Genomic DNA, 17,033 nt, shown 5'->3' with positions numbered 1-17,033 from the left:
GTTCAGGTAACTCTTCACACCACTGATAGTGGTCAATTCATTACTATTTACCTCCCTAGTAAGAGTAGTGATCAGTCTTTAAGAGGTTTACTTATAGGCCATGTTAGATAGCTGATATGCCAGATTAGTCAGATCTATGAGTTTATGCTCTGATTGTGATTATTGTTTCACTTGTGGACTTTTGAATTATTTCTCTAGAGAGTGCCCTAGTCGTGGGGCGATGGTTGTTTCAGCCTAGGGAACTACTCCTATTTGGGCAGTTTATCCTTCAGGTAGAGGTGGATTGTGAGGTCATAGGGGTGGTAATGAGGGTTCTCGAGGTGTTACTCAAGCAGGCAGATAAGAAGATTGGTTAGGTGCACAGCCAGGTGGTGGGCATAGTCAGTTGTATGCAGTACCTGCTAGACCCAAGGCTGAGACATCGGATGTTGTATTTACAAGTGCAATTTTGGTATGCCGCTAGTCAGATCTTCCTTTATTTGATCCTGGATCAACTTATTCTTATATAGCAGCTTATTATACACCATGATTAGACTTGACTGGTTATTTATTATGTGTGCCATTTCATGTATCTACTCCCATAGGTGATTCTTTAATAGTGGATCGAGAATTCAGATTATGTGTTATGATATTTAGCGATGTTGATACTTGTGCTTGTCTTATTATTCTGTATATATTGGATTTTGATGTGATTCTTGGCATGGACTGTTTATCCCACTATCATCCGATGATGAATTACTTTGCCAAGACCGTTACCTTTACCATGTTTAGTGCACCCCTAGTCTTGTGGTAGGGAGCGATTATCTGCAATCTGATGGGGATTATTTCTTATATTTTGGCCACACGGATTATGTTGAGGGGTTGTAAGTCTTATCTCTCCTATGTATGTGATACCCTTGTAGAGATTATGATGCTTGACTCTATTCATATTATGTGTGTGAGTTTCCTAAGTGTTTCTTACTGATATTTTTGGTATTCCCCATTGACTGTTAGATTGAATTTGCTATTGACCTAGAGCCTGGCATGAGACCTATTTCCATGGAACCTTACTGTATAGCTCCTACTAAGCTTAAGGAGCTAAACTACTAGATCCAGGATATTCATGATAAGGGTTTGTACTCCTGGGGAGCCCCTATTTTGTTTGTAAAGAAAAAAGATGGGTTGATGCGAATGTGTATTGATTATAGGCAGCTTAACAAGGTGACAGTGAAGAACCATTATCTGATGCCTCGTATGAATGATTTATTCCACCCTCTTTAGGGCACAACTCTATTTTATATGATAGATTTGAGGTCCAGTTACCATCAGTTGAGGATTTAGGATGAGGATATCTCGAAGATGGTTTTTAAGACTCGTTATGGTCACTATGAGTTCTTGGTGATGTCTTTTGGGCTGACTAATGACCCAGCCGTGTTTATGGACTTGATGAACTGTGTGTTCATACCCTATCTAGACACTTTTCTTATCATGTTCATTAATGATATTCTTGTGTATTCAAGGAGTAGTGAGGACATTCGCAACACTTGAGGATTGTGCTCCAGTTTTTGTAAGAGCATGTACTTTTTTCTAAGTTCTCCAAGTGTGAGTTTTATCTTGAGTTAGTGTCATTTCTTGGACATATAGAATCCAAGGTGGTTATTATGGTAGACCCGACTAAGATTTTAGTGATTCGTGACTGGCCTAGGCCTACAGCTCCGACTGAGGTTCACAGTCTTATTGGTTTGGCTGCTTATTATATGCGTTTTGTTAAGAGTTTTGCTACTTTACCAGTCCCTATAAGTAGATTTACTTAGCAAGAAGTTCCTTTCCGATGTTCGGAGGAGTGTTTGGAAAGCTCAAGGATTATCACACTACATCCTCGATGTTAGCCCTTCGAGTTTAGGGGGCAGGGAGTCACAGTGTTTTGTAATGCATCTGGTGTTGGTATTAAGTGTGTTTTGATGCAGTAGGGTTGTGTTATTTCCTATGCTTCTAGAAAACTTAAGGTGCAGGAGCGCAACTACCCTACTCATGATTTGGAGTTGGCGATGGTAGTTTTTGCACTCAAGATTTAAAGGCATTACTTGTATGGTGTACATTGTGAGATTTTTACTGATCATCATAGTCTTTAGCATCTTATGACCCAGCGAGAGCTTAATGCTTGCCAGCATAGATGGATGAAGTTGCTAAAGACTATGATATTTCCATCTTGTATCTTCCGAGTAAGGAGAATACGGTGGATGAAACCTTGAGTCGCAAGGCACTGAGTATGGGTAGTTTTTCAAGTGTATTAGTTTCTCAGAGGACCATGGCACTGTACATCCCTTCCTTAGACAATTTTATGGTTCACATTGATATTTCAGATCTAGCAAAGATTTTGTCTTGTGTGGCGGCAAGGTCCTCCTTATTTAAGCAGATTCATGATCGTCAATTTGGGGATAGTAAGTTGTGCCTTCTCCATGATTGGGTGGTTAAAGGTAAGTCTAGGAGACACACCATATATTCTGAGGGCATCTTGAGGTTTTAAGGTCGTGTTTGTATTCCTCGACTTGATGATTTAATTCAGTCGATTCTACGTGAGGGTCATAGCTCTATTATTCTATTTATCCTGATACGGCCAAGATGTACAGAGTTTTGAGGAAGCTTTATTAGTGGTACAATAAGAAGAGAGATGTGGCAGAGTTTGTAGTTGCCTATGTTGTAAACAGGTTAAGGGTGTACATCAGTGTCTAGGCGGATTGACTCAGAGGTTACCTAATCTCGAGTGAAATTTCTAAAGGGTTACCATGAACTTTATTAGTGGTTTGCCTCATACTTCCTGTGGTCATGATCGTATTTGGGTTATTGTGGATTATTTGACCAAGTCGGCATATTTCCTTCCTATTCAGATGGACTTCAGTGCAGAGAGGTTAGCCCAGATTTATGTTTGAGAGATTGTTCATTTTCATAGGGTCCCCGTGTCTATTACATCATACCATCATTCCTTATTTACTAACAATTTTGGAAAGTATTTCAGTAGGAGTTGGGTACTCAAGTGTAATTAAGTATAGACTTTAATCCGTAGATAGATGGTCAGTCCAAGAGAACTATTCAAGTGCTTGAGGATATGCTACGAGCTTGTGTTATGGACTTTGAAAGACAGTGGGATCAACACTTAGCATTAGCAGAGTTTGCCTACAACAAAAATTACCATTCGAGTATTGAGATGATGCCTTATGAGGTTTTGTACAAGAGAAGATATTGTTCTCTTATAGTATGGTTTGAGACATATGAGGTTAGATTCTGTGGTACAAATTTCCTTCAGGAATCATTGGATAGAGTTAGGGTGACTCAAGATAGGTTAAGAGCAGCCTAGAGTAGACAGAAGGCCTATGTCGATTGTAGACTCCGTTCTATGAGATTCGAAGTTAGTGATCATCTATTGCTTCGTGTTTCAGCTATGAAAGGTGTGATAATTTTAAGAAAGAAGGGTAAGCTTAGCCCTCACATTATTGATCCTTTTGAGATTCTCCATGTAGTGGGTGAGGTGGCTTATGAGTTAGATTTGTCTCCAGTCTTTTTGCTGTTCATTTAGTTTTTTATGTGTCTATGTTGCGGAACTATATTCTTGATCCTATTATTGTGCTTAGATGGGACTCGGTTAAGTTAGACAATCAGTTGACCTTTGTGGAGGAGCCCATGCTAATTTTGGCTAACGAAGTGAGGAGACAAAGTTTTAGAGAAATTTTGATAGTAAAGCATCAAAGAAGGCATTAACAAGTGGAGGAGGGTACTTAGGAGATTAAGAGTGAGATACGGGCCCAGTATCTTTATTTGTTTGACACTTCAGGTATCTTTTTCGTCATTAAATTTTAGGGATGAAAGTTCCTTATTATTGTATATTGTAATGAACCTTCAAGTCATTGTCCGTGTTCTTGTTTATTTTTGCTGATAGAGCTTCTCCATAGCTAGCCCAATTCATTAGTGACTTGCTGGATTCGATAGTTTGGTTACCTAGTGGCTCATTTGGCTTTTAGAACTACTTTCCTAGTTTGAAGTCTTTATTGGTTGTAATTGATCGTTGAGTAAAAATTTTAGTAAAAAAACCTTAAATGTAAAATCCGACTTCACCAATGCGACTTAAACTTCAAAATTTATGTGGTGTCAAATATCATTTGCTTGAAATTGACTACGAAAGCATCTTGAGGCATTGCCCAAAGCCCGAAACAAAGTTCCAAGCTTTAGTTGTGCCTGGCATAGGGAGAGATATCGCGATTGTGGTGGGTGAGGTTTGAATTTGGTGCCGTGATCACGACCAAGAAGGGTCCAAGACCGCGTGACCTAAGAATTGGTCAATCCTATTTTAAGGCTGTCTTGCCTTAAATTCTGGCCATTTTGCTCCTCCCTCTTGAGATCTAAACCCTAATAGAAAGAAAAATCTCCAAAGTGAGTCTTATGGGTTGATTAGGAGCTTGAATAACTTGTGTAATCGATTTTTGCTACAAATCTAAGGTAAGATTACTGCAAAGTTGGTATTAATTTCTTGATTTCTAGAACCAAAACCTCTAAGTATTTGAGGCACAATTGTAGCCCCAAATGTGATTAATTTACTCAAATTTTTTAAGGGTTATATCTCTCTAATAATAGTTAATCAATGGGTTAGTCTCGAAAACTCATTTTCAAAAGGTGGGACCCACTGTGGTGTTTTGTGTCATTTTGGACCCATGGCATAAAGGTTCCATAATGGGTATTGTTATTCTTGTAATAATGCTTATATTATGTTGTGATAGCTGGGCTCATGGAAGAAGAAGCTTCAAGATAAGGAAAGGCAAAGCTAGTTGATTTGTGAGCAATTTGGACTCAAGGCAAGTTAGGCTTACTCATAGTAAGATTGAGTTTCATTATAATATAATTATTGATACCTTGTGAGACTGGGCATGGTCATAGATGATAAATGGATGATTGGTGACATTTGGTATTAGTTGAATTTTGTATGCTATTACACTTGTAAAATATGATGCTTGACTATTGCATAAAACCTAGGATACTTCTACTTGTAGTCTCATAAATAGTATGAGAATACCTTAGTTGCTCTAATATTTGAGAATGATGTTATTGACTAATCTTAAGAGTATGTTGACCTAGATATGACTAGTTATGAATTGGCCTTAGTATTTGGGGTGACTTAGAAAGGATACTTGAAGAAGATTTTTCCTTATAGGCTTAAGCTGCATTTGTTTTTTTAAGATTCAGACGTCCGAATCTGAATGCACGTATGAATGATTAAGATGATGTCTCTAGATCTAAAACTGAATCATTAAGACTGTTTGTTTTTTTACATCTGAATGTGAAAAAAATTCTTTGTATATATACTAAAATAAAAAATACAATTCAAATAAATAACTATTTATATATCAGAAAAGTATGTAATTTAATACAAAAAAATTATATTATGACTAAAAAAAATATTTATGTTTATTAGTAATATTAAAGATGGTTTATAATGGTGATTACGGAACAATGATTGATGATGGTAATTAGTAATATTAGTGGTGATAGTTGTGATGGTTTATATTATAGTGATGTTATTATGGTGGCGGTTGATAGAGGTGGTGGTGGTTGTTATATGACGTTGCTTGATATTAGTAGTTGGAGGTGTCGATTGTGATAGTTGAAAAATGAATGCATAATGGTTGACGATATATTAGTGCTAGTTAGAGATGTTGTTAGTTATAATGGTGGAGATAGTTGTTAGTAGAGATAAGTTGTAGTGATGATAATGATTGAAGTGATAGTTGAGGTGGCGTTACTAGTGATAACGGTGGTGGTCGTCGAAGAATATGCGAAGGTTGTGATGTATTAGTAGTTGTAGTTAGCGGTGGTGCTAGTTGTGATAGATGAGTTGGTCGATAGTAGGGATTGATCAGTAGTGGTTGATGATGATTGTGCTGTTGACGGCCGTGGTGGCGGTAAATATAATTAGAATAATAAAGGTAGTAGGTATGGTAGTGGTTGACAATAGTGGTTAGTAGCGATATTTGTTATCGATGGTGGTTGTTATGGTGGAGGTGATTGGTGGTTGACAGTGATGGCAGTGGCAGAGGTGGTGACTGATGATTATGAATAGAGTGGCGATGAATATTAACCAACATGAAAATACCTATTCAGACCTATTAAGACTTGATTCTAGATCTAAATGATTAAGACCTATGCAGACTTATTAAGAGCTAAAATCTTAATAAAAAACAAAAGCACTTAATGGTCTGAAGTCTGGACCATTTAGATTCAGACCTCCATTAACTGCAAACAAATGAGCCCTTAGTAAGGATTGATCAGCCCTTATGGTGTAAATTAGATAACCTCGCCTAATTTCGGGTTAAAGTTAGCCTTGTAGAAGTGAACATTTGTATTATTGGGATTTATGAGTTGGACTTGACCTACTGTAAGCTTGAACTATGTAATTCCCTAGTGATCTAGATAATTGTGGAACGACTAAGCGATGTTAATGAGGTTATAATGATAAACCACGATTGTTAGTTATGCATGTGGTCAATGGTTGGATAATGTGTATATTTGATTAATTATCTTGTTATCACGATATAGATAGCCTTGGAATGTATTGTAAATTGAACCTATGGTTATGCTATCACTTGGCTTATTAATTAGTTCCCCAAGTGAACCACTAATTATGATTATCACTCTTACTATGACCCAAGCCTAATGATTTAGCTAATGTTTATGAGAAGGATTTTCCTTTTGGGTGAGTATTGTGAAAAGTGGGAGTAAAAGAGGCATTTAGATAGCATGCACTTGACTTATAATAGACTTGCTTATAAACATGTTAACTTGGAAAAGTGGTGACTGCGTATATCATTTACATACTCGTGCTCAAGCATCTACTTATATTATGCAGTGAAGATTAATAGTAAAGTATGATGTTATGTGTAACCTTACATCAGTTATATTATATCTTTGTGGGTTGGACATTCTTATTGATTGGTCTACATATGTATGTGTATATCATTGTCTTGATAGACGTGTTAATATGATGATAATGCCCGGTGAATCTAGAGGATAATTGATGTTATGATGATGTCTGGTGAAGCCAGAGGATATATTGATGTTATGATGATGAGTAGTGAATCTGTAGAATATATTGATGTTATAAAGATGCCCGGTGAATCCGGAGAATATATTGATGTTATGATGATGCCCGGAGAATTCCGAGGAAATGTTGATGTTATTATGATGCCTAGTTAATCCGGAGGATATATTGATCTTATGACGATGCCTGTTAATCCAGAGGATATGTTGACATTATGATGATGTCCGGTGGATTCGTAAGGGGTAATGATGATGTGATAATTTTATGTATATGAAGTATATATGTGAATGCATCATTGTGTGTGAGGTTATGCCATGTGTGGCTAAACCCATTTGTGTAATTGGGACATGATGTCTTCTTTGGTAAATTGTTATCCATTCTTTGCCATTAATTACATGATAAGAGGTGTAACCTTTGTTAACTCTAAGTAGTAACTAGAAGTGGATTATGCCGAGTATTTGGTTAAGGCTAATTTATATGTGTAATCTTGTAAAGAATCTAGGACCCACCTAGTAAATCTACTACACTTGGATAAAAGGTTACATTATTGAATTTCACGTATTAAAGTGGCCTATGCAATAACTAGTTGTCTCTAATAAATAACTGTGACTTGTAGGCTAGAAGCCTAGTGAGCTTGTTGGTGGACCATTCTTAGCTAAAACATGGAAACTAGTCCTTATGGTTGTGATATGCTCAATGATAATAGACCTAGTATTTTATTACTAGTGGTTAAGTTGACATCAAGTATGTGATATCGTGGAGGCTTAATAGATCACTTATATAACTAGGAGGCTAACAAGAAGATACTTTATTATTGGTGAATAAATAATATTGTTGGCAACTTGTATCTTTTCCTTATTCGATGACTACTAAACTATTAGACTTGCAAACTAGTGGCTCATGGAAATGGAGGCTAGCTTGTATAGGCTAGACATGAAGTTTATTAGCGAATTAGAGTTTAAATAACTATATAACCATGTTATGGTGATATTGGCTTCGTTGTGTCAAATTGTTGTTTGATAATGATTGTAGAACTCGGTAAGATGCCACGGCGAGAATGTACAACATATGGCCTTGGTGAGTTGCTTGTGTAGTGTGCCTTGATATGTTGATGAATTGATCATTTGGTGTACTCTCCAGTGGTATGGGATACCGTGATGAGTTTTTTGTTTGACTTCCTTGAGTGTACTTCATGGCAGTATGCGACATCGTGGTAAGTTCTTTTGCTTTATAATCTAACGATGGAAGTTGTGTTGATTATAGTAATTACATGATTGTTAGTGTATATACGTGGATATACACTTCCAAAATGATTACTTATGTTGGATGAAGTTATGCTATATGTGGATATGGAATGTTGTACTATTGTTCTAGTTGATTAGTTATCTTATACAGAGATATCGGAGAAGATTCAGCCTCCATTGAGTTAAGATCATGAGGTGTTGATCATCAAGAGACATGGTGAGCTCTTGGAGTTCGAGTTTCCCTTTTTTGATTCTATCCTTATTCTGTCTTCTATATTCTAGACGAATGTATTAGACTATTTAAGACTATTAGATGTTGAGTTGTAATTTCTATTGTCTAATGTAGAGATGCTCTTGTACTAATAATATCAGGTCATGGGATTGGTATTCGAATGTTAGTTTTTTCTGTGTGGAATGTCTTTGTTATTTGTGTTCCTATACAATGTCTATGTTGGATCTTCCTTCCAAGGTAACCCATTGCATTGGGTGGCTATGGGGATACCCAATCGACCATGAACCTAGGGTACTGATACTAATCTGACATGAAATTAACAATGGCCTGGCCGTGTTCGATATCTCAAGTCCAACTGAGACTGGAGTCCACCCCCAATACCCATACCATTGACCACCCTTAACCCCATGCTAGATGAATTCTGACTATATAATAAGGTAGGATAATATTAATTTAAAGACATGATAACAAGTCCAAATAAAAAAAAATCCACAACCAATTAACCATCCAATACCAATCCCAATGCCAATACCCATACCAATTTAAACACTAATAGTGGCACCACCCATGCCCATAATAGTCCAACAAATCCTATAGTTAGATCCAAATAACATCAAGTCAGGACATGCCCCCATCCATAGTGAAAAATCGAAACCAAATAATAACAATGACATAAAATGTCCATAGCATGAAATGGGTTTTTTCAGAGTATGGAAACTCACCACTTCAGTCTGACTCAATAACCATCCCTGAATCACCAAGTCACTGAGCATAATAACTTATAGTATGGATGATTCCTACATCGCATGGGGATATAACTGTCAAAAATGGTTAGCAGGGTAAATGCTAGAATGTAACTCCGGGGTCAAGATAAAATAATGATATAAATTCAAAACAAATCAAACCAATGGAAATAAACATGTTCAATTATGTATATACATATTACCGTGTGGGATAGGGAATAAGGTTTATCATGCATTTTAAAACCTTAACCTAGGTTGTGTAGGTTTACCGTAAAAATCCACCCACTGTCTATATGGCTCCAGTGTTACCATATGAATGGGTCTTAGTGCGCGTAGCTGCACAAACTACAAATATCATAGATGGAAGGGGATTCCTTGTTACCCTTCGCCCTCCTTGATACATATTTAAAATGTAGACTTGGGGAATTCCCTTGTACCCAAAAGCTCACAGTCATTAAGACTACCCCTCATGTCGGTAAACCTTAGTTTCTAGTGTATGTCCTTCAGACTAATACCTTTACAGCTAGATATCACAACACCTTCTATTTCTAAATTGAAACGGTGAGGAGGATAAGATAGGGTTGATTGAGCTATACTAGCCCGCGAATGGTCACCCTGTGCCTTAGGACTACTTCTAGTCATAAAATGACGATCATCAGATATCTTCGGATAAGGAATACATGTTGACAAATATGAACTAGAATTTCCCCAAATATTCTTGGTACACTAACTACTATCTTTTCCACTATTCTGCTGATATACACTCTGTGCTGACTACTTAAACTTCTTATTCTACCTCTCTCCCATCTTTGTCTACCTTTTCTTTTTATCCTATACATATTACATATAAACCACAAGTCTGGAGATATCTATATCATTTCTCAACAATTTAGCCTTACACTCCAATACCAAGTCATGGGATAAACTAGAAGTAAACTTCCTCATAATGGATCTAATGGTTGACAGAACCACAGAGCATAACGAGACAACTACTGAAATTTTAATGCATACTATTTCCCACTTATCTAGCCTTACTTCAGATTCACAAATGTGTGTACTTTAGCTTACCTTAACTCCTAAGGAAAGAAATGATCAAGAAAGGCTCCTGAAAACTCATTTCACGTTGCTGTCTAAGCATCATTAGCTTTCAGCTGTTCGTACTTTATATTCCACTAATAAGCTACATCTTTCCATTGATAGGCAGTAAACTCCATACCTTCAAATCAACATCATGCATCACTTAGAATATCTTCTTCTTTTTATCCGTAAACCCTTGAGGATCCTCTTCACCCTTATATTTGGTAAAGTTTGGCAAACTTTTGAACTAGTCAACCCGAGTGACCTCAGACGAAGGAACAATAGAACCAACATAATCTAACTAAAGAGACTGAGATATTACTAACTGAGTAAGTAATTGAATGGGTCAACAGAACACCGTATTAGAGATATCTCTCTAAGGCAGCTGATCATAGGTGTCACCAGCTTAAGGAGGACTAGTGGGGAAATATGGAAATCCTTATGGAACAGTGCAATCGAGAGCAGGACCCTAGATAAGGTCTGGACTCCATAAGCAGAGAGAGTTCCCTCCATATCATCCTTAGATAGGATAGAGGGCCTAGCAGAGTTTCTATGAACATCAGATCTTTGGGGAGGCATAATTTGAAACATGAGTAAATCGGGAGTCAGAGTGTTTTCAAGATACTAGACTATATAGGCCAACTAGAATACAAGAAAGGAAAACATTCTTAAATGCCTTGTAGCCTCTCTCTTATAATTATGGCGTGATGCACATCCATAATAGTAAATCTACTGGACTCTTCTTCGTTGACTCCCAAAGACCCAAAATCGTGCTATAATACCAAGTTTGACACAACCCAAAGAAGGTCTTAGTCGTGACGGGTAACTCAAGTAAACTGTAGGCCGATGACCACCCCTTTAGCCTAACCACCTAAGCATAATAAAGATCACAACGAAAGAAAACTCACACTTGATAAAATATGTATATAAATCCAGGGATAAAATATGAAAAACATAATGACTAATAACCCCCACACTTGTCCACAAAGCCTCTAGAACCAGAATACCAATTTAGGTTAGGACATTCCCCCGACCAAGAAAATGGAATGCTTCAATGTCCAAAATTTGTAAAGAAACCTAAGAAAATAGAATGCCTTTATGAAAGATGAAGGATCACTACTTCATATCAACTTAGCGGACAACTTTACCACCTAATACTGCAAAAGGGTAACATAAAAGTATTAAGACCCTACTTCATGAAATAATATAGCATCCTAGAGTGTCAGTGGGATAAGCACTACTATCTAAATTAGGAAAGTGTTAAAATAATACCATGTAAAAAATCAATCAAACAACATGTACACATTCATATATATATATATATATACATATATAAGATTCTGGGATAAGGTAAGGGTAATGAACATGAGAGTTCAAAACAATTAACCTAGACTGTGTAGCTCTATCTGCCCTAAGGGCACCCTCGGACTATATGTGTTTAGCTCTCCTTGTCTAAAGGGTCTCAATGTGTGTAATATATATGAACCGAGGCAATTCTAGGGATGTTTAGATATACCGAGGCTCCAACTATCCCAAATATATATAATGTGTGAATCATATATACGGTTATAAAGACCCTAAGCCGACAAACATGGTTTTCCAGTATAGGTCTCCCCAGGAACTCCACTTTCACGGTGAGATACAAAATAACCTTTAATCCCAAACTAAAACATTTGAACATAATCACAATAATTAACCCAAGAGTAATATATTAAGGCATTTAGCATTTTGCATCGTCATACCAATTTATACTTGCAATCTAATTTCATTATGCAATAACCATTCTATTAACCATTAGACTCCCAAGTTCCATTTTATTCCAAAACCATGGCAACAAAGTCCTTTCAAAAGCATTATATCCTATTTATCATTTAATGCAATGAAATTGTTTAGAGCAAAAAGTTAAGCCATGCAAATACCCATATTTCAAAACCAATTTATAAAGTGGATTAAGATTAATGTCAATTTCAAGACAAAATCCATCAATTTAGGGAAACCTATGTTCCCAATTTTAAACCTTACTATTTTCCCCTAATTCAACCCAAAACTATGAAATATGCATTTAAAACTATGGGGGAAAACAATCCAAGTGATTACCTTTCAAAACCCCTCAACCTAATTTTTTCAATCCCACAAATAAACCCATATTAAGCCAATTCATTCCATAATAAAAAGTATAAGTGTAGTTATAAAAGACATGCCTAAAATACATAAGAATATGAAGAAAATCTAACGTTGAGATATTAAAGATTGAATTCATTGAAAACCCTAGATTTCTGTTGCTTTGGAGAGTTTAAGATGATAAGAGTTGTGTTTAATTTGACTAACTAATGTAAATAGGGTCCTTTAGATGTTTTTATGTCATGGGTAAAGTGTAAAGAAAGGAAAAAACCAAATTACCCTTAGTTAAAACGTGCAGGTAAAATAGCTCCCAGTTGCTATGGGTCGAGTAATGACTCATGGTGACTGGTCAAGAGTCGTTGACTAGACTCATGGATTGAGCAGAAACTTTGGGCCATCACACTATTTTCTTCATGAGTCCCTCACCATGACTTGTCAGTTTACCTAAAGACTTGTGAGGTCCGGTCGTGATCCAAATAGTAACCTTGGAAAAATTCATTATTGAGATGACAAGTCTCACCTAGTGACTAATGCTGAGTTATAATGACTCATAACTTATGAGGTTGCCTGGGCAATGTTAAATTTTACTGCAGAAATCTAGAGCCCCAAAACCTAGGTACTACAATTACAACCTTGAAGAGGAACTTCAAACTAGTCATATTTAATTTATATAACCGATCTATTGTCCATATATTGAATCTCTAAAAATTTTCTTATCTATCCAAAATAATTAATATTTCCTGTATGTTCATCACTCTTTACCATCACACCACTATTTTGAGTTTTAAACCTAGCTCAGATTTCACTATTCAAAATTTAGAACCATTCAAGACATATCAATTATGACTAAAAACACGAGGATCTTATGGTGTTGCCAAAAATATTAATTCATCAGTAATTCGATTATCACCATTCTTCTTTAACTGAACCATCGATAATAATTTAATTACAAAATCATAAAAATTAATAATTAAAAAAAGTTTATGAGTTATCAAATGATAGAATTTACCTTTCTTCAAACCACAAATGATATTCATCCTTGTTTTTCTTGGCTACATTTCTATTAATCTCCTTCAAAATGTTCCCTATTGATTATGAAAATTTGAAAAAAAAATGAATAACAACACAATTATTGACTATTTATAAGAAAATTATGTAAGGATAAAACATATCTTACTCAATCCAAGTTTTGACTTCCTCAAAATTTTGGAGAATGTAAACATAGGCTTGGTTTATTAGTGTACTCAACATTTTTGAAGAACCTCTTGGAAGGGTTTACGAAGATATTTAAATATTGATATGATATTGTGATCTATGCTAGACGTATTAGAATTTCTATCTAGATTATTTTTCTTCCTTTTCATATCACTCAAATATCTAGAGCAAAATGTCATTTAATCTTGTGCAAGATAGCCCTCAACAATTGAACCTTCTGCACGAGATTTTTTTGTTCATAGCCTTTCAAGGTTCTAAAAAATATATGAAGTAAAATATATTAATATTTAACAAATTGGAATTAAATAATGGTTTAGAAATGTAATGAGCCAACCTTTTAATGAAATACATCCATTAAAATTGAACAGGACCACCCAACTTCACCTTGGTTGCTAAATGAATTACCACTTAAAGCAAAACATCAAAGAACGTCGATAAGAACACACGTTCTAATTTACATATGTAATTTAGATGCTTTTATCTAGTTGATCCAGCATCTCCACCCGTAACTCTTTAGATCAGAAATCACTAAAGAATAATGAAAAATATATTAAGTTATGTTCAGATTTTGGAAAAATTTTCTTTGATAATATGTAGTAAAAGATGTTGAAAAAGAATATGATCATGACTTTGAAGTGCAGAAATTTTAGCTTCCTTGATACAAAGACTAATGTTATAAGCATAAGCATTAGAAAATTTAACTTCTTTGATGAGTCGGAAAAATTAAATCCTTTTAGCTTTAGACATCGTATAACTTATTGGAGGAAGTATGTATTTATCCCCCTTTTTATGGGATGGAGGGAATTTTTTATTTTCCTTTCTTGTAAGTTCAATCAAGATTTTAGTGTCTCTTTGTTTTTCCTTCAATATCCATCAATGTTCCAATCACGCATTCAATGATAAGTAGTAAAAATCATTGTTTGCCAGCAACAAAGAAGCATGTAATTGAAAATTTTATTTCATTAAAGAATCATAAGTTTCAATCCTATCAATCCATAAGATAATCCAATCATTAATCACGGGTTGGAGATACACATTAATATCTATACCAGACATTTTTCCCCAAGAATAATTAAGGGCAACAAAAGATTAGATTACTTCAGGCATAGCCATAGGGGAGATTATATAGAATTAAGATACCCGACCATATGCTATATGAATTACCCATTGAGACAAGGTGATTAAATATATTTGAAGCAAGACTATGTCTTAGACAATTTCCTCTGCAGCAAAATATGGATATTTTTCATTAAAAAGTTTCCATTCAAATGAGTCAGATAGATGTCTTAACACTCTATAATCAACTTTTTTATTTTTATGCCACTCATTTCTTCTTCAGTGCCTTTTGTCATAAATAATTGTTGTAATCTAGGTATTAGAGGAAAGTATCTAAAAATCTTTCAAGGAATTCCCGTCTTCTTCTTATTCAAATTACATGATGCAACCTCATTGTTATCATCTTCTACTTTCCTTATTGTCCATCTTTTTTCACCACATTTAGGACGTTGTTCAATATTTGCATATTTCTTTCTGTATAAGATAAAATTATTAACCCATGCAACAATCTTCGCAGAATCTAAACCCAAATATTTGATATCTTTTGAACTTAATAAATAGAATTTGGAAGCACATTATCTTTGGGTAAAGATTTATATATTAATTTAAAAAAAGATTCAAATGAAATATTATCTATCCATGCATACACTTCATTTGAAAAAGATGCACTACAAAAGTGTGTTTGGAGAACTTTTTTGAATTTGGATACAACTCTTTTTCAACATCTGTTAATAACCTATAGAAACTCTTAGCTTCTGTATTAGGCTCTTCATACTCTAACTCAGTTGTCTCATTAAATTCATGATTATTATTAGGAACCTCATGAAACATATTATACAATATTTCAAAAATGAGGGCTTTATCAATTTAAAATTTTGAATCTTGACTAGTATTTGCCTCATCATTTGAAGATAAATCTGACATTTCAAAAAAGAAGTCATTATCAATTTCAAAATTTGAATGTTTATTAGGATTTTTCTCATCATTTGAAGATAAATCTAACTCGCCATGATTAATCCACCTTTTATAAGTTTGATTTATTCACCACCTATTTAAATTTGTTTTCACTTTATCTCAAGATTGGAAAATGCATTAAAAGAATAATCCATCAAAGGCTCTAGTACCCACAGAGGTGCTAGCCATATAACTTATGTGAGACCCTCAATCTTAAATGAAATAGAATATGCACAAAAATAAGAAATCAATATTTAAATAGTTTGTGAAAAAATCAATGTACATCTTAACTTGTCTTAAATGAAGATTTGCAAGTTCAAAAATTATCCAAGAATTAATCGAAAGCGCAACTCCCTCTAATAAATACCAAATACATCCAATCTACTAAAAAATGATATCTACAAGGTAAAATAAATTTAATGATACCCATATTGACCCTACATAAGATGAGTCCAAAATGGGTTTGAAAAATGAGTCCAATAAATAAATAAGGAAAATTAAAATTTCATTTAAAAATAATATTTCCTATATAAAGAGGAGTTTATAGAAATAGTGAAGAACCCTTAAAATCTCCTTAATCCAAGGTATAGAGGTCTAAAAATAAAAAATAATATAATTTTGGACTGAAAAGAGGGTGTTTATTTTGTCTTAGTCATTGGTATTCGTGAATAAGGGCCCTTGATCGCAATTGCAAAGTTTTTCAACTGAGACCTTTGTGAATACAGACCTTTGGATGCAAATACAAAGAATAAATGACTCAATCCTTTGAGAATGTGCGCCTTTGGCATTTTCCACTGAGGTTGGAAAAATAGATCTTCCAAACACAAGCCTAAGATTGCAAACACAAAGGGAAAAGGGTATGCATCAGATGATAGCTAGAAACCAGCAAAGGTATAAGTCAAAACTCTCTAAAAGGACCCTTAATATTTGTCTAGGACTCTCTATTAGGCTAAATTCAATGATTAGGAGTCAACGACAGTTACAGATTTTTAAAAAAGGATTATTTTAGCAATATTAATTTTCGAAATCCATTCTTACTATATTCCAAATGGATAGTTTCAATTTGGGGATAGTGAGTTGTTACTTCTCTATGATTGGGTGGTTAAAGGTGAGTCTAGGAGACACACCATAAATTTTGAGAGAATCTTGTGGTTTCAAGGTTGTGTTTTTGCTCCCCAACTTGATTTGATTCAATTAATTTTGTGTGAGGGTCACAACTCTAGATATTTTATTTATCTTGGTACGACCAAGATGTATAGAGTTTTGAGGAAGATTTATTGGTTGTATATTATGAAGAGAGATGTGGCAGAGTTTGTAGTTGCCTATGT

The sequence above is a fragment of the Capsicum annuum genome, chromosome 7, assembly GCF_002878395.1.
Source record: "Capsicum annuum cultivar UCD-10X-F1 chromosome 7, UCD10Xv1.1, whole genome shotgun sequence".
Lineage (NCBI taxonomy): Eukaryota > Viridiplantae > Streptophyta > Magnoliopsida > Solanales > Solanaceae > Capsicum > Capsicum annuum.
The sequence above is the reverse complement of the archived record's forward strand: the minus strand, read 5'-3'. Positions refer to the sequence as shown.